Here is a 16365-nt window from a genome sequence, read left to right as displayed (position 1 = left end):
GGTCGAGAATATTGTTGATGAAGTCCTGCCTCGCCGAGGAAGAACCTACCCGAATTGCTTGCAATGCACTGACAGAGTCACTGAAAATTACCGCTGGTACAGGCCTTAAAAAATTCATCCAACGCAACTCTTCAATAGTTATTCCAAGTTCAGCAGAAAATACTGATAAGTGATCAGTTCTCTTTTCATGTGACCTTCCCTTTTATTGTCCAAACTCCATCACAGCACTTGACACGTTCGTTGCCTTCCCAGTATATATAGCTCCGCTGTGATGAGCTATTACCTTATTGAAGGGGGACATTATTCCAGACGGTTGGAGGCAGTATTTTCTTGATGGCTGGCAGTAGATATAAAACAGCCAGACGAGGAAGATTCGGGGCCTTTCTTCTACGACCTGACTTGGGTCTGGACATTTTCGAACACTGATTCTTGGAATCAAGAACGAAGCACCTGCCTCATCCAAAATAAATGCTGTACATTGGTATGCGCACTAATCTTTGAAATAGGGCCTATTATTGAATATTCCTGCTCTCACATATTTGAGCCATTGGTTGGTTGGTTTGTTGTTTAACGCCGCACTCAGCAATATTCCAGCTATATGACGGCGGTCTGTAAATAATCGAGTCTGGACCAGACAATCCAGTGATTAATATCATGAGCATCGATCCACGCAATTGGGATCGATGATATGCATCAACCAAGTCAGCGAGCCTGACCACCCGATCCCTTTAGTCGCCTTTCACGACAAGTATAGTCGCCTTTTACGGCAAGCATGGGTTGCTGAAGACCTATTCTACACTGGATCTTCACGGGTGCCGGTGATCTATTCTAACCAGGGTCCCAAGGCTTTGGACAGGAGTTAATGTCGTTTCTCGCCCCAGTCAGCAATATTCCAGCTATGTAACGACGGGCTATAAATAACGGCGTCTGGGCCAAGCTAAGTAGTGGTTGACAGCAAGAGCAACAATCAACGCTGTTGTCACACCTTGGAACCACTCTACCGTCATATTAGTAGGCTCGTCTGCTATTCTGACCCAGAATGCCAACGGGACTATTAGGCTGCAAAGATTAAGTCGTTACTAACTTGAATACCACAACCATCAATGTGAGCATGGCGATGATTCTGAAGTGGTAGGGTCTGTGTCCGTTTGTTGTTTTACGCCGCACTCAGTATTATTCCAGCTTTATAATATAAATAATCTAGTTTGGACCAGACAAACCAGTGATATTAGGTGCAACATACCACGCCGCCCACAAGCATACAACCAATCACAATGACAAAAAGATCTACGACAAGCTGCTGCTGCTGGGGCCTATTCCAACCCCCAATCAAAACAGAGAACTTGTTTTAAGAAAAATGACAAACTGAAATTGTATACATATTGATACAAAGTTAGGTATAACTATTTATTTTCCTCCAAACATAACAATAGGTAAATAACCAACAGATTGAGATAAAAAAGATAAATATATCCTTGAATATTTTCATTGGCTGCATGTTGGCAGGATATGAAATGGGTTTTCGTCGAGGTGGTAACTAAATGCTGTTTGACGTGATTTTGAACTTGGGGTGGTCTTACTTTAGAAACATACACGTCAACATTTTACAACAAAACGTCAAACATAAAACAATCATCTGCCAACATGGTTGAAAAGTGAGATCAAACATGTTTCAAGGAAACACATGATAATGAAGAAATGATAATGGACATAATTTTCATTTTAAAAGCACAAGTATTATCCTCATTAGATGAGCATCTTGTTTTGTGTAATTGCTTGGCTGTATTACAATGCTACTACATCGTACAAGTTGTCATATCTAGGAATAGTCAAATCTTGGCAAGCAACGGCTAACACAAGAATATAAACACGCAGTCTATGGACACGTGAGCGTATCAACGAAGAACTAGAATCAGACCTGGTAGTGACTGAGTGAGTGAGTGAGTGAGTGAGTGAGTGTGGTTTTACGCCGCTTTCAGCAATATATACGGCGGTGGACACCAGAAATGAGCTTCACACATTGTACCCATGTCGCGAATCGAACACGGGTCTTCGGTGTGACGAGTGAACGCTTTGATCGTTAGGCTACCAGCCTGTCACATCTGGCGTAGTAAGTTTGATATAAATAGTTCAATACCTACTTTTTACCTGAACAGTCAAATTATATGATGTGTATCTATCGTGCGGTTGATTACATAACATATAAATAATAATAAATACCAAGTGATTATATGTCATTTGACAGGCTAACCAAGCAATTGTTCTTATTGTTGTGCATTATTGCGCTAAATGGTGTCACAGATTTCGTATGGTTGTCTACAGTTGTTTGTGTTCATGATTAAATGATCAATTTGTGAAGTTATTATTGTTAACTTATTTATCAAAAAGAATTGACTTCAATATATTTGGGTTTGTGGCGGTATAAATGTAGAAACCTGTTTCACACAAACCGCACACCTTTTTTTCACATTTATACCCCCATAAACGTAGAAGAATGGACGTCAATTATTAAATAACCTACATAGCTCCAGATAACTTTTTCAGCATTAGAGTTTTTACTCGAAGGTTTATATTTTAATTGAGTTATTGAAATTTTCCATTTAATGCATGCGTTTCTGTACGCAAGTTAATTGAAAAAAATTGCGTTTTGAATAGTTTTGGTGGGTATTTTACGCAAACACGCTGCTTATCTGTAGCTATGAAACTATGCATACAAAGAAACAATATCACTAATTTTAAGGCCGAACAAAGACGTTGCAAAGACGTACGTTACATTTAGCCATACGAAATGTGTACGTTTTAAATTTACATCCCACTGAAGGAGCACAACTGTAACTGTTTGACTCACAGAATCATTAACGCTGGCTTCCATCCGTTCATGGAGTAAGCTTGGTTTACTTATACTGAAACAATGTTTTGTATTTCAATAATCTCCAGAAGTTGAGGTACTTAAGCAAGATGTTTATGAGCAGGTAACATTCACATTTTATCCAAGATGACAGACTTGTGCACTTGACATTAAAATCGTAACTTTATCCATTGTCTCCTTATTTCAGCATTGTTCATCCTGATTTGAAGAGGAGAACAGCCACCTGTCCCAGATAGAAGTAGATGAAGTGCTTGGTCTCGTGGGTGACGTAGCTGCCAAAGTTGCGGCCGACAATACAATGCCATGTGGGGTTGAACTTCTTGTCGAACTCCTTCTTGACGAATGCAGCGATGTCCTTCTCAATGTTGTACTTCTCCATGGCTTGAGTGGCGCATTCTACAGCATCTTGCTGCATGTCCTCGCTCATGTCAGCATTCTTGATGACAGCTTTTCTCTCCGACATGTTGCTGTGAAGAAGAAGATGAAGAAGTTCATTCTTGAGGATCACAAATACAGCTTGCTTAGGATTTGAAAACCCAGCACGACACAGGCGAACCCGCGTTGACCAAGGCATAACCCTAGTTAACCTTAGTTATCAACTGATGACTTGCTTGATAATGGTCTTAGAACCTACACCGAAACGTCGCTCTTAATTGTAATTAAGATGCTGTTCGTCCATAAATTCTTATCCTTACTTAGTACTCCAACTTCTAAATGCCTATCAAAAAAGTAACTTTTTAATCTGTGATAGTTGTGTTTTAAAGCAACGGCTGTTGTGTGCCTCCTTTCTCCTGGCAGCAATTATTATAGCAAAGGTTGCATTTCATGCTTTGTGTTTCGGGAATTTGACTAAAGTTCCCCTTGATTAACACTGGTCAACTCAGGTTGAATCAAGTCAACCCTGGTTAACTCTTGCTATAAATAAATGTGCTAACCTCGGTTGACTCAGGTCACTCAAATTGTATTGATCGAACACACAGTAACAGAGAACATACAACCCTTATATAGGGCCCATACAACCCTTAGTTCGAATCCCGGTTCGCCCCGATTATGTTTCTAGGTTTGTCAGCAACACACCCGTGCTCGCGGGTTTCACAAAAGTGGTAAACGTCTGAGACCTGCATCACTTCTGGCTTTCCTCCCACATGAAGCTGACACGCCGCGATATAACTGGAATACTGTTAAAAGCGGCGTTAAACCCAACTCACTCACTCATACAACCCTTATGTTATTTGATAAGTCATTTACAAAATACATGATTAAACAGTACAGTATTATATTCATATTTTTATAGACCGTCTCTGAAATATTTCGCTATTTCTATCATAAGTGGCTTGGAACATATTTTTGTTTGTTAAGCTGGATATTTACAGAAATATTAGGGTACCATGAGATTTCCTGAGTATGAAAGACTTGGCCATTCCAACAGATCATTAACAGGTCACATAAGATAACAACAGAGGTTTTATTGTGTAAAGTGAAACCACATTAGTCTCGATTCATTGAATCAGAAAACTGTTTTCAGGGAACGCATATCGGTACAATGTACAATACTGCCAACAAAAGATTCGTTAATCCAGGCGGATACAATAGGATCGGCTCATCCGGATTATCGGGGTTGCGCTGAATATATTTTTTCACAAAACCCAAGATTTGGCAGAACATCCATCTTTTTCAGCAAACATTGTTGTTTGTTTTAAAACATAATGCTTTATCATTTGTTCCAAGTATTTATTTCAATAAATGAATTGTCGGTATATAAGACATATATTTTCAGCTATAGGCTTGCCTGGTCCAGATTATTTACAGGCTGCAGTTAATGTGCAGATCAAAGGATCAATGTAGAATGAAAAAAAAAGCCTTTAGTTTTGAGATGTACCCCTACCTCCACCCAACAGAAAAAACAACAACTTAATTTTGTTAGGAAAGTTGCAAACAAGGTAGTTCATACGGAAATTGTATCATTGTTTGTTGCAATTAGGTGACTGAGACGAGGCACAGGCAACACATGCGAATGGAAAGGCGTAAAAGAGGCAGGTTTGCCGCATAGCAGGAAGAGGTAACTACGGCATGATCAGCTTAGGATATTGAGGGACATGATGGGGAACTTGGGAGATATGTTTGGGAACATGGTAGAACGGGATATTGGACGTGTGACATTGAAGGAAGGGCGGTGTGATGGGTTTGTTGGTTGGTTGCTTTGTTGTTTAACGCCGCACTCAGCAATATTCCAGCTATATGACGGCGGTCTGTAAATAATCGAGTCTGGACCAGACGATCCAGTGATTAATATCATGAACATCGATCCACGCAATTGGGATCGATGACATGCATCAACCAAGTCAGCGAGCCTTACCACCCGATCCCGTTAGTCGCCTTTTACGACAAGCATAGTCGCCTTTTAAGGCAAGCATGGGAAGTATGGAAGGACGGGCGATTGGATGGGAAACATGGAAGGGCGGGAGATTGGATAGGAAAATAGAAGAAATCGAGATTGGATGGGAAACTAAAATGGGAGATTGGATTAGAAACGTGAAGGAAGGGAGATTAGATGGGAAACTAGAAGGAAGGGAAATTGGACAGGAAACATGAAGGAAGGAGACTGGATGGGAAAGTAGAAGGAAGGGAGATTGGATAGGAAACTATAAGGGAGATGAGATTGGATGGGAAACTAGAAGGAAGGGAGATTGGATTGGAAAGTTGAAGGAAGGGAGATTGGATAGGAAACATGAAGGAAGGAGATTGGATGGGAAAGTAGAAGGATGGGAGATTGGGTAGAAAACTAGAAGGAAGGGAGATTGGATGGGAAAGTAGAAGGAAGGGAGATTGGATAGGAAAGTTGAAGGAAGGGAGATTGGATAGGAAACATGAAGGAAGGAGATTGGATGGGAAAGTAGAAGGAAGGGAGATTGGATAGGAAAATAGAAGGAAGGGAGATTGGATAGGAAAGTAGAAGGATGGGAGATTGGGTAGAAAACTAGAAGGAAGGAGATTGGATGGGAAACATGTGAGGATGGGAGATTGGATGGGAAACTAGAAGGAAAGGGAGATTGGATAGGAAAGTTGAAGAAAGGTAGATGAGATGGAAAACATGAAGGAAGGGAGATTGGATGGGGAACATGTAAGGATGGGAGATTGGGTAGAAAACTAGAAGGAAGGGAGATTGGATGGGAAACACGTGAGGATGGGAGATTGGGTGGGAAACATGTGAGGATGGGAGATTGGATGGGAAACTAGAAGGAAGTGAGATTGGATGGGAAACATGAAGGAAGGGAGATTGGATGGGGAATATGTAAGGATGGGTGATTGGATAGGAAACTAGAAGGAAGGGAGATTGGATGGGAAACACGTGAGGATGGGAGATTGGGTGGGAAACATGTGAGGATGGGAGATTGGATGGGAAACTAGAGGGAAAGGGAGATTGGATAGGAAAGGTGAAGGAAGGGAGATGAGATTGGATTGGAAACTAGAAGGAAGGGAGATTGGGTGGGAAACATGTGAGGACGGGAGATTGGGTGGGAAACATGTGAGGATGGGAGATTGGATGGGAAACTAGAAGGAAGGGAGATTGGATGGGAAACATGAAGGAAGGGAGATTGGATGGGGAATATGTAAGGATGGGTGATTGGATAGGAAACTAGAAGGAAGGGAGATTGGATGGGAAACACGTGAGGATGGGAGATTGGGTGGGAAACATGTGAGGATGGGAGATTGGATGGGAAACTAGAGGGAAAGGGAGATTGGATAGGAAAGGTGAAGGAAGGGAGATGAGATTGGATTGGAAACTAGAAGGAAAGGAGATTGGGTGGGAAACATGTGAGGACGGGAGATTGGGTGGGAAACATGTGAGGATGGGAGATTGGATGGGAAACTAGAAGGAAGGGAGATTGGATAGGAAACATGAAGGAATGGAGATTGGATGGGAAACATGAAGGAAGGGAGATTGGATGGGAAGCATGAAGGAATGGAGATTGGATGGGAAACATGAAGGAAGGGAGATTGGATGGGAAACTAGAAGGAAAGGGAGATTGGATAGGAAGCATGAAGGAAAGGGAGATTGGATGGGAAACGTGAAGGAAGGGAGATTGGATGGGGAACATGTGAGGTTGGGAGATTGGACGGGAAACATGAAGGAAAGGGAGATTGGATGGGAAACATGAAGGAAGGGAGATTGGATGGGAAACTAGAAGGAAAGGAGATTGGATGGGAAAGTAGAAGGAAGGGAGATTGGGTAGGAAACTAGAAGGAAAGGAGATTGGATGGGAAAGTAGAAGGAAGGGAGATTGGGTAGGAAACTAGAAGGAAAGGAGATTTGATGGGAAGCATGAAGGAAGGGAGATTGGATGGGGAACATGGAAGGATGGGAGATTGGATAGGAAACTAGAAGAAATCGAGATTGGGTAGGAAACTAGAAGGAAGGGAGATTGGATAGGAAACTAGAAGGAAGGGAGATTGGATGGGAAACTAGAAGGCCTCGCCCAATATTTTTCTGCTGAACTATTATGACACCGTAAACGGCAACTAAAGACACCATAGCGAATTTATTATGCCGAAATGTTTACGCAGTCTGGTATCCTTATCGCACGTGTCATGTCAAAATGAGAGCTTGACACTTACAAACCTACGTTGACCTGAAGGGTCAAAGGGAGACTACTCTTCAAACCTTACAGGCCAAACCTTCTTGACAATTTTAACTATAATCTTTATCAACAAAGACACGAACGGGATCTAAAAAAAAGATTAATGTCCTTGCACGTCACAATTAATGGTAGTAAAACACAAAACTGTGTCAAATTACGAATTTCGGTTCCAGAGTTTTCATTTGAAATATTTGAGATTGGTGTTGGAAAATCAAGATGGCTGTTACAGACGGTATACGGTCTCATATTAGGTCAGTATCAACCATCTTGTATCTTTACTGACGGTATACGGGCTCATGTCGGGTCAGTATCAACCATCTTGTATCTTTACTGACGGTATACAGGCTCATGTCGGGTCAGTAGTTCTGCTCCCGGATTGGTCAAACTCACTTTGAGGCATAATAAATTAGATTATGCTTATACAAGGCGTTCGAAAACACTGGTAACCAATACTACCCATATACGGTATAGTTCAACGCTGCATTAATCGCGCTGAATAAATATGCTGAACTCAGAAAACAGTTAATTGATAAATATTATAACCCTTATCCAAGTCTACAGAAATTTGTTACATTAATGTCAAGTAAGAATGTAGTAACAACGAAAAAGCTGTCAATGTACATATTGCATGCTCTGAAGCTAAGAAGCTCCGAATGCGTTAACCATATGAATGTATATACACCCATTACTATATAGCATGTACTATAGGCCTATGGCCTCTCAGTATTATAAATAAACACATATACGAATCGCGCGGGAACGCTTTGACCATGGTTAAACCACCACTCACAAAAAGATCGTCGGCTAGTCGAAAGTCGGGGTTTACTTAATTTCTTCATTAGAGATAAAAATGGCAACGAAGGCGAATAAAATGAGGACAACGTGGTTGTAAAATGTTTGTTTGTTTGTTATTTGTTGTTTAACGCCGCACTCAGCAATAATCCATCCATATGACGGCGGTCTGTAAATAATCGCGTCTGGACCAGACAATCTGTGACATTAACCTGGTTGGTAATGTGTCATCGTTGAACCACTGGTTTGACTGGTAAAGACTCGATTATTTACAGACTGCGGCGACTGATTGTTGCAGAGTGCGGCATGACACATCATTAATATCCATGTAATACCCAAATAAAGCGCACAAATCTGTGTTTGTTCTTAGGAAAGGTGACGCTGGTCAATTAAAGACGATAACTAAACCATCTACCAGAAAAAAATCCGTTTGAAAACCCCCCAGAGAAATATTACCTTTTTATTTACACAAACACATTATGTGAGGCTTTTTAATGTAAACAAATGAAAATTCAGGGTTGAGACGAATCCATTTTCTGTAGAACTGTTGAGGTGGATCGTTCCCATTTCTATCTGGTACAAATATAGATATCGGCCGAGTAAGGATAGATTGATCGATGATGAATATTTTAGGCCACAGGAAATTTATTATTGTTCATCAGATTGTTCAGTTAAAATTGAGATATTCCGTATGTGTTGTAGTTTAACCTATCGTCTATCCAGTTAAAACAGTTTAAATAATATAGCTTTGAAAGACCACGAACAGCAACACACGACGCGGGACAACTTTGATGGGTGTGGCAGAAATAAACAGTGATTTAACTGCAATAGTTCCAGAAATCTCAACATTGATTCTGCATTTCAGTTACTAACATACGTTTATATACTTGTGAGGATAAAATAGTACTCTTACCTGATTAGTATGGAAACGCCTTTGAAATTTGTGAGATACTTGTCGAGTTGTAATATCGAAATGCTATTATTTCATTTCGTGTTACCTTCGGTTACATATCATCCCATAACAACCACAGCAAGCTATGATTAGAAATTCTATTGGTTAAATGCTGCAGTTTGACTGGCTGAGTTGAGTGTTTACTGTAGGAGGTTTTAACTTCCCGGCATGCAAAACGCGCGCATCCCCAAACTCTGTCATTAAAACCTGCGTACTATTTACAGGGAATAGACAAGGACGAACAATTGCAAGTGTATGAGGCATGCGATTTGGACTTGAGCCGGCAAGGGCGCACGCTACAGCATAAACACTGAACGCTTGATTCATCCCGGAGCTTCAGAATAAGTGGTCCACAGCGGAAATATGTTACAATAATGCCATATTCACATACACGGAAAGTCTCATGTATATTAACTGTGATACAAGTTGCCTACGCCAGCATGGGGATAATATGGAGATAATAAAACGCCAGATGTTTCGGACTTTAGCTTACGCTTTTCTTTGTCGTTTTGGACACAAACGGAAAACACAATCCTATAAACGATGTGTTATCTATCATCGTTAAGTCTGTCTTACATGAATTTACAAGAACCCATTACCAGCTTTCTTTGAAATTGCACAGATTCGTCACTATGAGTAAGTGAATGTTGTTCAACTGCTTTGAAGTGTATTTGGGTTGAACCGCTTCTCTATAATAGACTGAAATAACCGGTTTTGAGATGAATTTGTGTTTCCATATTTAGATTATTTTGAATGAGCGTTGATATGATTTTCCCGTGTCAAAGCAGACGAGAGTATGATGGAAACAATGACAATGGACCGTGAAATTTGGTCAGGGTCACGCACAAACGATGTGTGTATATCAGGTGCACGTGATATGCCTACAACGGGTCTGGCTTTTTGTATTTCCCTTGTTTTGGGCTGGAACAGAATCAGTTTGTTTCTATTAAATTTGGGATAGTATGAATAAATAACCAACTAAAGCGTGTTTTGATAGTGGTTGCGGTATTTGATAGGATACTGGGTACATGTATCTAGCGTTTTTTAAAATGAGTGAGTTAAAATGGGGTTTTAAGTCGTGCTCAAGATTATTGCACTTATATAGCGACGTCCATGCACGTGTGTGTCTTTGCGTCTCTGTATGTGTGTGTTTGCTTGTACCAGTGCGGACGTATGCCGTTTTTATATAGTGCTAGCCCACAGTGATACCATGCCGCAGTTTAACATGATTACCCCACTCAGCCACTCCGAGCCGACCAGTCCTTGTTTTATGCCCTTAATTCTGAAAGCCAGGCAAGGTAAAAACAAGTAGCATCTTTCAAAGTTTTTGGTCACGCGGCCGGGTATCGAATCACCGACCTTTCACTCTCCGTCAGGCATTGTACCACTCCGCCACTGCGGTCGTTCGATAAGTTGCGGAGTTATCATTCCTAACTACATAACATTTTTTGTAAACGCAGGAAACTGGGCATGCACTGAGCTGGTTTGGCACGGGTACAGTCGCTGCTATCGGCTTTAGCACTGGTATGCCGCTCTCTTTTTCTTCTCTATAGCTACTGGTCAAGCCCTGTGATGACCATGACTTGGTCTACAATCGACCTTTTATCGTATACACACCAGATGTTTGTCGTATGTTTTAATCAACGAACGGTCATCTCACTTTCTCCTTGACCTTTAACCTTCTCTCCATTTGTCAGGATGTCAGAGTGAGTGAGTTTAGTTTTACGCCGCTTTGAACATCATTTCAGTTGTATCACGTGTACCGCGTGACAGTTTGATTTGGAATGTATGCCCAAAGTGATGCAGGTCTTGGACGTTTTTGAAACTCACGAGCACGAGACTGTCAAAAATAACTAATCAGTACGAACCTGGGATTCGAACCCACTGGTACGTCTAGAAGACCCGACCGCCTCCGTGGTCTAGTGGTAGAGTGTCCGCCCGGAGAGCGGAAGGTCCGAGGTTTGGTCCCCGGCCTCGTCATACCAAAAGACGTTAAAATATGGTACTTGTTCTTCCCCTGTCTGGGTCTCGGCACTAAGGGGCTAAAACAAGGAGTGGTCGGCTCGGAGTCAGTATACTGTGTCTGCGTGGGGTATTCATCTGAAACTGCGGCATGGTATCGGCATCAGTCAGGACAAGTACAAGCAGCCACACACACACACACACACACACACACACACACACACTCACACACACACACACACACACACACACACACACACACACACACACACACACACACACACACACACACACACACACACACAAACACACACACACACACACACACACACACACACACACACGTGCATGCGACGTTTCACCTCACCTCATCTAAGAGACCCAACCGTGCACAGCGAATAGAAGACAAATTGGCCACCAAGATTTGGCCTCATACACTGTACTCATGTGCTGATTCGATCCGTGTCTTCTATGTGACGACCAAACACTAACCCTACACTATTGCCATCATGATGCGAGAACAGAAAGGGAAAATCAACTCACGAAACCTTATATCTTATAAAACATCTGGAACAATATAGAAACTATGTTTTAATCATTGTATGTTTAAGTGTGAACATGATATCAGTATCACAACATCTGTGTGACCATCTTCACGTTTATACCCAGTTCGCACGCATGCACAGCGCTACATATGCACGCAATAATCTAGAACGCAACGTTGAACCCCATTTCACCTCACCTCACATAAACACACACAAAAGCTCGCATTATATACTGAACCAAAAAAGTTACATTATGGGTATTTTGTTTCCCAAAAATATTCATGATCCCCAACATTGTTTTGCGTTCTGTATATAATTGTTATTCCTATTATATGATATTTACGATACGAATGCACACTGGCGATTTCTTATTAAACGTCTCCCAGCTCCTTTTCTATATATATGTTTTTCTATATTTCTCGTTTCTCAATGTGTTTTTTATTAAAAGTGAAAGGCGATGAAGTGAGTGAGTTGGGTTTAACGCCGCTTTTAACATTATTCCAGTTATATCGCGGCCTATCAGCTTAATGTGGGAGGAAAGCCCAAAGTGATGCAGGTCTCAGACGTTTACCACTTCGGTGAAACCCACGAGCACGGGTATGGTGCTGACAAACCTAGCAACAGAATTGGGGCGAACCGGGATTCGAACCCGCAATCATACGTTTCTGCACAGGGAATTGCGGCGCCCTAGACGACTGCCCCCTCCCCCCCACCCACCCACCCCCCCCCCACACCCCCCCCCCCCCCCCCCCCCCACACCACACCCCCCGATGAAGTGATGCATGTTGATATGTATTTGACTTACAGAGCTTACATATCTCCATATGCAAAATATCACTATCAGATTACTGTATTTCGCCATTAATGACCCAGACATTCTCGTAGGCTATATAGATTTACTTTATAATACACAAGATAAATATCAATGCACAATGCACAATTGCATTATGGGATGTTAAAACCTCCTAAGAAACCAATGCGTCGACATCCAATCAGGCGCCATCTGTTGCACATCGCTAACCAATTAAATGTATCCGGCCCTTTATGAGAATCAGTCAAGTAATGTGTTAAAAGTGAGACGTGTTGACAGAGTATATTTTAGCACGTGGACTGCGCGTATAGGTAAGTCATTAGATATATATTTGCACATGTTTGATAATTGTTTGATTATTTTTCAAGGTAATCCCCTTCCACATTGTTACACTTTTGCCTGTGGTGTTGGAGGGATTTTATCCAACTTTCGTAGAAGTCCTTCTCTTAGCTGTCCAAAAGTCCTCCACAGCTGCTATGGCGTCATAGTTCGAGTCGAAATAGGTTCCGGCTAGACCTGTCTTTGTGTTTGGGAATAGATGACGGATGACGGATGACGGATCAGGAGAATAAGGTGGCTGCTGAAGGCGTTCAAAGCCACACTCGTGGATTGTAGCCATGTCAGCGCATTGTCCCGATGGAGCTCACCTGTTCTCAGCTTCTCACGTCACTCAGTCAAACAGAGCTATGTTGTGTCTGGTCTCCTCCTAGAGCTTGTTTTATATGGGAACAGATGGAAGCATGACGATGCCAGATCAGGAGAATAAGGTTAGTGCTGAAGGCGTTCAAAGCCACCTCCGTGGATTGTAGCCATGTCAGCGCATTGTCCCGATGGAGCTCACCTGTTCTCAGCTTCCCACGTCACTCAGTCAAACAGAGCTATGTTGTGTCTGGTCTCCTGCTAGAGCTTGTTTTGTGTTTGGGAACAGGTGGAAGTATGACGGATCAGGAGAATAAGGTGGCTGCTGAAGGCGTTCAAAGTCACACTCGTGGATTGTAGCCATTGCAATGACTGATTTGTGCCCTGGTGCATTGTCCTGTTGGAAGAACACACATTTTCTCAACTTCCTACGTCTCTTAGTCTTAACCCAATCCCATAATTGACCAAAAAATGCAGAATAATATGCTCCGTTTATTTTGTCGGGGCTTTTGGAAGCTATTCGAGCACGATGACACCCGTGACATCCAGAACACGAGGCCGTAACCTGTCTAATGTCAAATGTTTTCACTTTTGATTATTGTTTGGACTCAGGTTGGAAGTAGTGAACCCACGTTTCATCCATATTCACTAATTGTCGCAAGAACCTTTCTGGATCAGATTTAAACAGAGCTGACACTTTCTTCATTGTCCAAGTTGATGTGAAAATGGAATGTAGAGGGTAACGCCTACTGAACTGACAATATGCCGCTCAGTCATGTGCTGGTTGCTCAGCATCATATCGTGGATTCTCTGGATCATTTCGGTGTTGCTGACGTAACAGGCCTTCCAGAATAGAGAGTCGTCTTAAAGGCTCTCCCTGTCACTTTTAACCTATACCGGGAGAGGACGGGACAACCTTCCCTACTCTTTTACCCATATCTTCGTGGATGGCTTTTGGTATTAAAGATACTTTTTTCTGCAAGTTATTTATCTCTGCAAATTCCTCAAGTTTGTTTATTTTCCGAAGCTGACATACCCTTGCTTATTTTACTGACTTGCTACAGCGAGACAATTTGGTCATTTGACACAAGTTTATGTGAATATACCTCTATGACATCATGTAAATGTCCACAGCAAAAGATTACACTATTACCCACTTCCTTCAATCTGAGGCTCAGAACTTGTGAATCAGCTTTTCAATGCAACAAGCACCAGGCGGTGTTGTCTAGTAATGAACATAAAAACACACACCCTCCCAACTCAACACCTTCCCCAACCCGTACGTTTCCACCCTCCATCAACTGGTCGCAGCTATGTTGAATTCGCGTAGATTGATTAAATGCCAAGAATCGATGTGACAGTCTCGGGTTCTCGAGACACGGCAATGCAGTGTAACGTTGAATGGGTTTAACTATTAGCCCTGGATCACACATCATGGTCTTCCCAAAAGTGTTATTGCTGGAATAAAGCTTTAGGCGTCATAACGTCATACTTACATACACATTAATATTGATTTACACTAGTCACGGAGACTATCATGCCCCGAGACTACCTTAAAGAACAAGTCTCATGGGTATATACAACTTTGCATATTTGGATAGATCGCTAATGCAAATATCGTATTCAAAACATCGAAAGCGATGCGTTAATAAGGTTTGTGTGCACGCTGTAACAATAATACGGCGGAGGGGGAGCCTTTATATACAGATGCCCCATTTATGGTCTTGCTGGAGGACGATACCTACAAAATTAAACGTTTGATCACACAAGCCCGCCCCTTCCACTCCCGTGAGTGAGTAAGGATAGTTTTTTGCCGCTTATTAGTCATATTCTAGCAATATCACGGCGGGGGACACAAGAGATAGGCTTCACACATTGTACCCCTGTGGCTAAACGATTCATTTTCCAGGTAAAAATTATCCGGGTTCTATTTTCCAGGGGCCAGTATTTCAAGGTACAGTTGCCCTAGGTTCATCACAAATATTCTAGGAACTCCTTTATAACCTACAAAGATTATTCCATGTTTCAGAATGGCAGACAAGAAGGCGGTGGTGAAGAATGCCGACATGAGCGAGGACATGCAGCAGGTTGCAGTGGACTATGCATCACAAGCACTGGAAAAGTTCAACATTGAGAAGGACATCGCTGCATTCATCAAGAAGGAGTTCGACAAGAAGTACAGTCCCACATGGCATTGTATTGTCGGTCGCAACTTCGGCAGCTACGTCACCCACGAGACCAAGCACTTCATCTACTTCTATCTGGGACAGGTGGCTGTTCTCCTCTTCAAATCAGGATAACCTGTGTCTCCTACGGGTTTCCATGACTACAAGCTCAACATGTCTTCTGACATCTCTTTCTTGTTTGCTGTCAAGCCAGGCTTATACAAAGAGTTATCATTACCTTAAAAAGCAGAACTCTTGAATGGAATTGAAATGAAAGGTTTGAATACAAGACCGCCCGAAGCAAAACCTATTTGGCAATGTGGAGAACCTGCACTATGGCAGATCAACATACTCTCGTTTTACATGACAAGACGGTTGGCTGTATATGGATATAAGGAGACACACCAGGACTTGGGAACCCGATTCCCGTGTACTGTGTGGTAACCTTGTGTGGTAACCTTAAGGTGCTTGAGAAGAATAACTTGTTACGTCATTCATATATTTTGTCATATTTCACATTTAGCTCAACTGCCACTGATCATTTGTAATGATTTAGAGACTTTGACCGAAGGAATGAATATTTGTGAATTCCAGTTTGTTCTGTTAAAATATCATTTTCTCAGTCGGTCTGAGATGAGACAGCAACATTTGGATGATATATGAATACATTTGAGTTGTTTTTTTTCTCTTATATTTTTTGGTATTTACCTATTTGTTATGTGGACCAATAAATAATGCCACGACAATAAGGTCTTTCCACTCATCTGTCTGAAAATCCACACATACAACTTCATGAGGATGCTCATTCTCCGGACATGGAGTTTGGTAGATTGGTCGTGTTAGTGTGAATAGGTTCATCTTTGTGGCCCGTAATGTAAATGGGATATAGAAGACACCATGTGTGTGATACCCATTCTGGCCACAGATGTGGAAAGTATAAAACTTGATTGCATCATACTGAAAGGGAGCTCAATAGGAAATAGGATTAAA

The 16365-nt window shown here is 41.8% G+C and overlaps 2 pseudogenes; one reads left to right on the top strand and one right to left on the bottom strand.

The window, feature by feature from the left end:
- Positions 1 to 1389: 1389 nt before the first annotated feature.
- Positions 1390 to 9315, bottom strand: LOC139456283 (dynein light chain 2, cytoplasmic pseudogene; annotated as a pseudogene).
- A 3480-nt stretch (positions 9316 to 12795) lies between these two features.
- Positions 12796 to 16108, top strand: LOC139455512 (dynein light chain 2, cytoplasmic pseudogene; annotated as a pseudogene).
- Positions 16109 to 16365: the final 257 nt, after the last annotated feature.

The sequence above is a fragment of the Haliotis cracherodii genome, unplaced genomic scaffold, assembly GCF_022045235.1.
Source record: "Haliotis cracherodii isolate W230 unplaced genomic scaffold, xgHalCrac1.p SCAF_11, whole genome shotgun sequence".
NCBI classification, from domain to species: Eukaryota; Metazoa; Mollusca; class Gastropoda; order Lepetellida; family Haliotidae; genus Haliotis; species Haliotis cracherodii.
This window is presented reverse-complemented; position numbering and strand designations above follow the sequence as displayed.